The following is a 10,905-nucleotide window of genomic DNA, read 5'->3' on the forward strand; positions in this document are numbered from 1 at the left end:
CAAAATGGATGAGATTCAACTGCGCATCAACCACAGCAAAAGATTATGAAACTGTAATGTCATGATTTTCACAGAAACATGGCTAAACAGCGGGATACCAGACAACACTGTATCGCTAACGGAGCATCAAACGTTCCGAGCAGACAAAACGGCGGATGACTCCGGTAAGACCAGAGGTGGAGGATTATGCATTTATATTAACAAAGCTTGGTGCACAAACTCTGTCGTCGTTGGGAGACATTGCTCTGTTATCCTGGAATTTCTAATGGTTAAATGTAGACCGTTTTATCTGCCACGGGAGTTCACCTCCACCATAATAACTGCTGCCTATATTCCTCCCGATGCTGATGCCAAGCTTGCTATGAATGAACTTCATGCAGCCATCAGCAAACAACAGACTGCTCACCCGGAGGCTGCTTTTATTGTTGCGTGGGATTTTAATCACTCAAACTTAAAGACAGTGCTCCCCAAATTCCATCAAAACATTTTCTGCCACACAAGGGGAAACAAAACTTTAGACCAAGTTTACACAAACATGGCTGAAGCATACGCTGTGACCCCCTCCCCCACTTGGGTCAATCAGATCGTCTTTCTTTGTTTCTCACCCCCAAGTACTCACCCCTCATTAACCGTGTGAAGCCATCAGTAAGGACCATCAAAGTGTGGCCAGCGGGAGTGGACTCCACACTCCAGCACAGGTTTGAACACACAGACTGGAGTATGTTTGCTTCCCAGGCCACATGTGGCTCTCACACAAACATTGATAGTTACACTTCCTCTGTGCTGGAATATATCAACACCACCATAGACAGTGTTACAACCCAGAAACAGATCACCACATACCCAAATCAAAAGCCTTGGATGAACAAGGAGGTGCGCCTCCTGATGAAGGCACGCAACACTGCCTTCAGATCAGGGGATGCACAGGCCTACAGCACTTCCAGGGCTAATCTGAAAAAGGGCATCAAAAAGGCTAAGCACTGCTACAAGCTAAAGCTAGAGGAGCACTTTTCCAACTCTGATCCTCGGCGCATGTGGCAGGGCATCCAGGCCATCAGCAACTACAAACCCAGCCAGTCCTCACCCACAGCCAAAATGTCTCCTTCCTGAACGAGCTAAATGACTTTTATGGCCGCTTTGAAAGAGACAATACAGATACTCACCTATCACACTCACCTCCTCAGAAGTCTACACCGCACTGAGTCGGATCAATGTGCGTAAGGCTGCTGGACCAGACGGTATCCCTGGGCGCGTCCTCAAAGCATGTGCAGAACAGCTCGCTGGGGTATTCACAGACATTTTCAACCTGTCGCTTAACCTAGCAACTGTGCCAACATGCTTTAAAACCCACCTCTATTGTGCCGGTGCCCAAACACTCAAGCCCGACATGCCTGAATGACTACCGCCCTGTAGCACTCACACCCATCATCATGAAGTGCTTCGAGCGGTTGGTCCTGGCACATCTGAAAGACTCTCTGCCATCCACACTGGACCCACATCAGTTTGCCTACCGTGGCAACAGGAGCACAGAAGATGCCGTCTCCATAGCACTGCACTCTGTACTCACTCTCCTGGACAATAAAAACACTTACGCACGAATGCTGTTTGTTGACTTCGGCTCAGCATTCAACACTGTCATACCCTCTAAGTTACTGATCAAACTTAGAGACCTGGATATCGACACGTCTCTCTGCAACTGGATTATGGACTTTCTGACTAACAGACCTCAGAATGTTAGATCAGGCCACATCTGCTCCACCACCGTCACACTCAACACTGGTGTACCACAGGGCTGCGTGCTGAGCCCCTTCCTCTACTCCCTTTTTACCATCGACTGTAGGCCTGTGTACAGATCCAACACCATCATCAAATTTGCAGATGACGCCACAGTGATTGGTCTAATCAGCAATAATGATGAGACTGCCTACAGGGAGGAGATACAGCATCTGGCCACCTGGTGCACCAACAATAATCTGCTCCTTAACACCAACAAGACCAAGGAGCTCATTGTGAACTTCAGGAAGGGACGGACAGGCTCACATGATCCCATCCACATTAATGGGATGGCCGTTGAGCCGGTCTCATCCTTCAGTTCCCGGGGACCCACATCTCAAAGGACCTTTCCTGGACCACCAACACCTCCAGCCTGGTCAAGAAGGCTCACCAGCGCCTATTCTTCTTGAGGCAACTTAAGAACCAGCTTTCAACAGCTGTCTTGGTGAACTTCTACCGCTGCACAATAGAAAGGATCCTGACCAACTGCGTCACAGTCTGGTATGGAAGCTGCTCTGTTGCTGAGCGAAAGGCACTGCAGCGGGTGGTGAAAACTGCCCAACGCATCACAGGGACTACACTGCCAGCCATTGAGGACATCCAGAAGAAACACTGTCTGCGCAGAGCACGCAGTATTCTTAAGGACACAGACTGTCCCCCCCCCCAAAAAAAAAAAAACAAAAACACCCCCCCACACTCCTCTAACTTATACTCCTCACAATCACTACACTATTTAACATTTGCACATTTAAAGTTTGCACATATTCATTGCACTACAATGCACTGATTCACTTATCTGAACTGTACATACCCACTGCACATTAACATTTGTAATTGTTTATCTATCTGCCACTTCTGATTATTAATAGCATCCTGTACATATATTCATTTATTGTAAATCTGTTCATAGCTAATACAACCTGTGTATATAATGTTCATAGTACATCCATATCCATTGGTTTCAGTTTTGTGCAGTTGAATGGCTTTTGTCCTGGGAGCACTGTACCAATGAGGCGGCTGCATTGACGCATCCTCAGGGTATGTATGCGATATCTAGTGTATATATCCATGCATGGCCTCATTTCAGTTAATGGTTGTATCAATCTATAAAAAAAATGTTGACTAGAATTATGTATTATAGGCCTAAATTACAGAGGGAAAAAATAGATGAACCGAGACGATCGTTTTTTTTAAGGTGTCAGTGCAGAAATGAACAAAACAACAGGTCTAATACAAAATATTATGACATTAAATTATGGAAAAGCTATCAAATGGTAATTTCGGTCAATTTTCCTAATGGATAACAGCTCTCGGTAATATTTCAGCATGCTGAAATATTCTTTCATATTTGACAAGAAACACACATTTACCAGTGGGAATATTTAATATTTATATTGCCATACATAATACACTGTAATATAGCCTGGTTTATTAGTTCATTGGATCATTTTGCTTTTTCACTACAATCGATACGCTCCAGAGTTAGTTTCAATCGAGCCGCTACCACCTCATTCGGGTGATCTTGGACCGATTGATTTGGCGCGGATCAGAGTGCAATTGCTGGATTTACATATGTCAAATGAACTGCGCTAACTGGGAAAACAAGACATGTTCTAAACAAATGTCTAGATGTGAAAGCACCCTTAATGATAAATTAAGAGCAATATGTAATGAACCTATTGTCAAAAACATTGCATACAAACACCATTATTTAAAAACAAACAAACAAACAAACAAACAAACAAACAAACAAACAAAAAAGCCTCTAGTAATAATCTTTTTTTATTTGAAACGGAAAAGGTGAAGACTGAGGCAACCCTACAAACACAATGTGAGAATTCACAATTCATCTGATATATTTGATATACAAATATTTCTGGAAACCGTCTTTAATTGCATATTATTTTCTGCTCACTGGCACTCAACAAAACAACTGTGTATCTGAGCATACACTCCCCCCAAAAAGTCAAATAAAGCATGCAACCGCTGAACATAAAAAAAGTGTATGCACAACCCTCCATTCAGTCCACATACAGCAAGGTGAAAAATAAACAATTACTGTACACACAATATTCAAATTTCTTAAATTTCCCTATTTAATACAAAGCAATTGACAATTAAACTATGCAGCGTATAAATGTGTACATTTGTGTGAATGGAGGGTTTGTTGTGATATTATTTTTGTGTTTGTGTGCGTGTATATATATTGAACTATGAGAAATATATATCCAACTAGGATCCACTACCAAGTTATCATGAACCCTTCATATACAAGTGAAAACTGAATAAATCTGTTTGCAACTATTCACACATACAAACGCAAAGATGAAACCAGTACTGTGTGCATTAGCCACTGCTAATGCTCACTTGATGCACTCACCATTGTGGTCTCGGTATATGAAAAAGCTTTACAAATACTCATAGAGGGAATAATTCACCTAAAATGAAAATTCGGCCATCCTTTACTCAACCTTGACTTGTTTTGTTGACACAATAAGTTATTTTGAAGAAGGCTGGAAACAAGTAGACCACTGACATTCATAGTAACATCTACAGTACATTGAGAAATAATGATAATAATAATAATAATAATAATAATAATACTAATAATAATAATAATAATAAATAAGGAAGTCAGTGGTTACAGGTTTCCAACATTCTTTCAAATATTTTCCTTGTCTTCAACAGAACAAAATACTAACTCTCAAACTGATTTGACAAGTCAAGAGTGAGAGTATGACATTCCATTTTAAGTGAACTCCCTTATAATCCCCTTATAATAAAAAGGAAAAGGCAGGGCAATGAAATTCAACTATACTATGCTGACTGCTTTAGAAATAGCACAAGCTCTAATACAGACACTCCATATGCAATAAATTGAAGCTTATAGTCTCAAGTTGTGGAGAGTCATGATCAATGGCAAAACTGTGCAGAGTCCCAAAGTTTCAAGTGATTTTAAGACATACTGTTTGGATCCCAATGGACAATGTAACAATGGTTTCCCCATCATCTCCTCTCAGTGCTTCCTGCCGACCAGAGGAGTTAAAGGTGGCCAACTGGGCTTCTCAATGGTGTGGGGACACAACTGAGTGAGGGCTACTGCCAGGACCCTGGTATCTTTCTCTGGCATGTTTCTCACAGAACATTTTGTCCTCCGCCCAGAAGTGGCCCCGCATCTTTAGGTTGAGCCCACATTCTGTACAGGTGTAGCACTCTGGGTGACGGTAGCAATCTTCTGTGATCTTCACAGCCTGAGTGCTGAAAGGAGGAAAAAAAAGTGAAGTGATTGAACATTACAAAATGTAATCAGCTACTGTCTTTACAGAATGTTATCTTCTGCAATTCTAAATCCCAGTTTAGAATTTTGTAGAGATGATGTTGGGAGACAACATAATCTGAATTAATCTGCAGATTTTGGGCAGTCAGAGTCAACAAGTATCACAAAAAAATATGGTTGATGATGTACACAGCCTTTTTTTCTTTCAATTCAGAACATAATTTAAAGAGCCCTCATTATGGGTTTTTGAAAATAACCTTCCAATCAATGAGCAACACAGCTCTAAGTGAATGAAAACATCCAGCACCTTGGTTAAAAGTAACAATTTTTTAAATAAAAGATTCAAGTCGTTTAAATGATTTGTCATTCGTCTGGATCTTTCGTCTGTTTATATTTGTTCATTTGGCATTATTATTGGACATATACCTATATATTTCCATAAAAATAATTTGTTTATAAACGGCTAGATTGTTTGCATAGGTTTATTTTGACCTTTTTTATACAGACTATTTGCTGCATTCAGCTCCATGAATGATTTAAATTTTACATTTTAGTCAATAACCTACATATTAACTCAAATAAGTCTTACAGACTTGTAATAAAAAAAAATTCTCATCATTGATCCTGACACCCTAAAGGTTTCTAAACAAATTAAGTTAAAGAACTACTTTATTAAATAATTATAAAATTATTTATATGATTATAAAATATTTTATTTCCTGTCAAGCAGTTTATGCAAAAATTTTAAAAGTGACATTGATGTATCTTGCTCTTTCTACTTATAGTGTAGCTCACTCTATTTTGGGAATGACCTTTTGTTCAATTGTTTAAGACGTAATCAAAACACTTTGTTTTGGGTTTTACACCAATATATATTGGAAAGTTTTATATAACGTAAATAATGTAAACTGCCTTTTTAGCATATTCAAACAAGAGTATTAGCCTAAAGAGTGATGTTTAAACTTCTAGAATTTGTGCTTATTGCTTTGTATTTAATAGGCCTATTGGTTTTTATGTTTATATTACCCTCTCATTTCCTTTTTCTCTCAAGCGTTTGTTATACATTTAATTCATAATTCATAAAAAATAACTACATTTTGTAGGGACTGTATTCTGTTTTATTTGTATCGTAAATCTTTTGTTTTTTTGACGTCATGTGATCAGTCATCATGACTGCCGCAACCTTTGAGCCCAGCAGAGTGTGACTTGACGGCTCCGTTTTCAAATCCACCCCTGCCTGCGCTCGGCTGATCTCGTTGATCACCGGCTGCAGTCATGGTTAAGTCGAACACACCTAATGTAGATAAGACGTGGTGGCCGTTTCTCTCTGAAACTCAGTCATTCTCGCTGAACGCAGTCGACCAATCGCAACAGAATGTGTCATTGGACCAATCAGCGCAGTTTAGCATCGCGCTACTGAGAGGGGTTGGAAACAAATAAATCACTGACCGAATCATATGGGAGTTGTTGGATAATTAGGTAAAAATAAATTCATATTATAAGCCAATAAAAGTGTTTTTTGACCTTGCATGCATATCAGCCTGTTGGTCGAGACCCCCAAAACAAAAATATAAATTTTTTAATGCATAATAGGAGTTATTATATATACATATTTGATGTTTGTAAAAAAATCCGAACACCTATTGTTGTCAACTGTTGTGTATCTTGTTGGTGTGAGTGTGCACTTATTTTTTTTTCAAATATTTTAAAAAATATATATAATATATATGCAAATATATCTGAAAAATAAGTCTACTGTCTAGTGTATATCCCCTTCTGAAAGTTGAATACTTTTTCAGATTATAAATTGAATTATTATTAATCACTTTGTTCAATAAACGCAACTTCAAAAAGTCTATTGTGTAGAAAATAATCAACAGTCATGATTCTATTTATGAACAAAATAATCATTATGATTTTTTCCAGTCCAGGTTTGCATTCAGAGTAATTATGGACACGTCAAGGCATGTTTTCCGCAGTTTGTTGTGTGGAAAATATTCTAGCACAACATTTTGCACAACTTAAACAATTTTAGATATTCTCAGATCTTTCTTTCTTGTAAATCTATCAGTTGCAGACATTTTGGTCTGCATACATTTATTTATAATAATAATAATTTACATAAAAATATATTAAATTTAAATTAAAATTGGTTGAATTAGGACATGGGTGGATTTATGCCAACCAGGGTCACTTGTTCCTAACACTTTATACAGTATTTGCTGTCTCTCATATGACTCTATCAAATGACCTGATTGTCAACATGAATAAATAAATAAATGACTACAATTTTTAGAAAGCACTAACTGCAAAAAAAAAAAAGCAGCCATTACAGCACACTCAGTGTCTGAAAACACTTCCTTGTTTTTATCCACTGTGAAAGAGGATATAGGGGTGATTTGAAATACAGCTGAGGAACACAAATCTGTGTGTCAGATGGAGTGATATCAGAAATATGCAGTGCTGGGGCTTCTCCCTAGCCAGGATTAAAAAAAAAACTACTATAATTGTGTAGTTATATAACTATATCCAAATCTACAGTCACCTGTTTTGGAATGCTCAGTCCACAGCCAGCACTTTGCAGGCCACACAAAACTGCGGCAAATACACATGGAAGAAATGACAAACAATTAACTCCAGATGAGATTGACGTTAGCATGCTACTAAGCTAAAAACTGATGCTGCTTACCACAAGCTTACTGAAGCCAAAGTAAATTTTAGTTTTGATGTGAATGCTCATGAATGTAGTATGCATGAAAATGTATGCCATTGATACTGTTGCATGTGGCATTTCCCACCCCCCAGTATATGAACTATTGAATACTTGAGTAGTAAATTGTGGAAAAGACATTAAGAGATTACCCGTGTAATCTGAACTCTAGTTGTTGTTGTTGTTTTTTTTTTACATCTAAGTTTTAAAATTAATTCCCTTGATAATAGACTATAGCAGCCGTACAACTAACACCCTTGCAGCAGTTAGTACTCATATAATTAATTTATTTATTGTAATATAAAGGAATTGTTTCCCCCCCAAAATGATAAAAATTATGTCATCGTTTAATTACACTTGTTCCAAACCTTTATGATTTTCTTGCTTCTGTTAAACACAAAAGATTTTTGAAGAACCTGTAACTATTGACCTCCATAGTAATTGATTTCCTACTATGGAAGTCAACAGTACAGAGTTTTAGCTTTTCTCAAAATATATTAAACATCTTATAGTAAATATCTTATGGAAGAAAGACACTCATAAAGGTTTGGAACCACTGGAGGATGAGGAAAATAATATTTTTGGGTGAACCATCCCTTTAAATATGCACTTTCCTGTTGTTTAAAATCTGTTCAAAATTGGAACACATCTGAAGACATTTACAGTGAAATCTGACATGTTACTTCAAAGGCCCAAAATAGGCAGTTATATATTCAAAAAGAACCAAAGCTCCAAAAATGCAAATTTATTAAATTAAAAAAGGCTCACACAAAGTGTGTAACATTGAGCACACGGCTTTTCATCAGACAGTGTTCATCACAGTAAGTTGCTCCTTTTTGTACACTTCCAGATCACATGATCTCCTATTATCTCACAAGAAAAAAAAAAACGAATTTTTTTTTAATAAATTATACAACGAAAATACAGAAACAAAACGAATTACATAACAAAATAAAGAAAAATAATTATAACAAGGCAATACAATAAATAATACAATAAAATATAGTCAAAAAACCTTACAGTACACCAAACACCAAGGTTTTTTTGGCTATATTTTGTTGTTTTTGAATTTACATTTTGAATATCTGTTGTATAATTTATTTTAAAATTTATATTTTTTTTGTTTTTTTCTTGTGAGATAATAGGAGATCATGTGATGCGGAAGTGTACAAAAATGAGCAACTTACTGTGATGAACACTGTCTGATGAAAAGTATTGCTTGAAACGTTACACACTTTTTTACACAGCCTTTTTTAATTTAATAAAATTTGCAATTTTGGAGCTTTGGTGTTGCCTGCCTTTTTGAATGTATATTTGCACTTTTTGCTGTCTGGCTGAGAACCCAGTTAAAGTGATGTGCTTGCTTTTGTAATTTTTTTTTTTTTCCAAAATAGGTAGTTAACCATTATTTAAGTAGTAGTAGTAAAAATGTTTTTTTTTTAAGTATGCAGCTCCAGTGAAGTGACCAGAACTGCTTTTGTGGGCCAAAAAAAAAACAAACAAACAAAAACAAAAAAGTATTTTCAACAATTTAGGCCCAATCCCAATTCTATTTTTGTACCCCTACCCCTTGCCTTTAAAACCGGAGTGTGAAGGGGAAGGGCACAACAGCACTACAGGAAGCACTACAGCACCTGCACACGTCATCGCGATCTCATGCTTCCAAATGAGATCAGACGATCATGACTGCTGTAGTTATTCCAGTTGTTTATTTTTTGGTATATATTTTCAGGAAATCACTGAAGGCATATATCATGTTATCATGACGATCTAACAAGACCATAATACTGTGCATTTTAACACCGTGGCCCATCTATGTAAACACACCAAAACAACATAACATTATAGCAGACACTGTAAAAAGCCCATTCCCAGCCACTAGACTTTTTTGACAGGGTATCTTTGAGTGTCACCGAGTGACAATGTTTTGAGACTGCTGTACAAGAGTATTATTATGGATAATAATACGCAATTTAGCTATTTTATTTTAGCGTTTTTTTGTTTTTTTTTTGTTTTTTTTTTTTTTTAAGCATGGTGGAAGTAACGAATTACAACTACTAATGTTACTGTAATTAAGTACATTTTTGTGGATTTGTACTTTCATGAGAATTTTTAAGTCTGTAATTTACTTGTACTTGAGTACAAATAAGCGGGAGAGTAATCTACTTTGTTATTTTTAAATCACAATTCGTTACAGAGTACTGTAATTTAATTCATATTTCAACCACGCATTGACCAGCATTTCAGTAAATAAAAAAATGCTCATCTTAACGGACCAATGAAAGCCTGGTACATTATTTGAACCAAAAAACCAAGTTCAGGCTCCTTTGTAGATTTCCGTGAGCTGACAGTCATCATACAATCACAAAGTTATCGAATTGACATGAAGATTGAGATAGCAATAAGAATCTGAAGAACACAGAAATGAGGAAGAAATAGCAAAGGATGAATGCCCATGGCCACATCCGGAGGGAGCTGTTCACCTACAGGTACATAGGGCAGAGAAAGGGACCAGCTGTGCAGATGCAGTGTGAAAATCTATGTTATCATCTAAAAATGCTAATTAAATGTATGCCCAACACTGTAATATCTCATAAAAGACGTGTGAATAAAGCCAGCATTTCCATCCAACAAGTCAAAGAGAAACAACATCACCACTTCCTGATTAACTGGCGACAAATATCAAAAGTAAAAACTGAATTTGCAAATTCTATATACATGTGTGTGTGTTAGGGGGTGGGTGACTCGGTGGCACATTGGGTATCGCTATCGCCTCAAAGCAAGAAGTTTGTTAGTTCAAGCCCTGGCTGAGTCAGTTGGTGTTTCTGTGTGGAGATTGCATGTTCTCCCCATGTTGGCGGGGGTTTCCTCTATAGGTGCTCCGGTTTAGATTTGTATATAAACCACACCTGACAGTTCAGTTAACGCTGTTTAAACGGTTTCAAAAGTGTTTATAGTATTGATAAATGTGTTATGTTTTACTGCCTGGATCTTGGTCTGACTCCTGCATTTATGGCATAATTCCACCATATATCACCAGCTAAAAAGTAATTTGTAATAGAGTAGTTTTTATAGAAGAGTAATTTGTACTTTTACTTAACTACTTTTATCACCAGAACTTGTAATAAGTACAGTTTTAGCAATG

The sequence above is a fragment of the Danio aesculapii genome, chromosome 8 (genome assembly GCF_903798145.1).
Source record: "Danio aesculapii chromosome 8, fDanAes4.1, whole genome shotgun sequence".
NCBI lineage: Eukaryota > Metazoa > Chordata > Actinopteri > Cypriniformes > Danionidae > Danio > Danio aesculapii.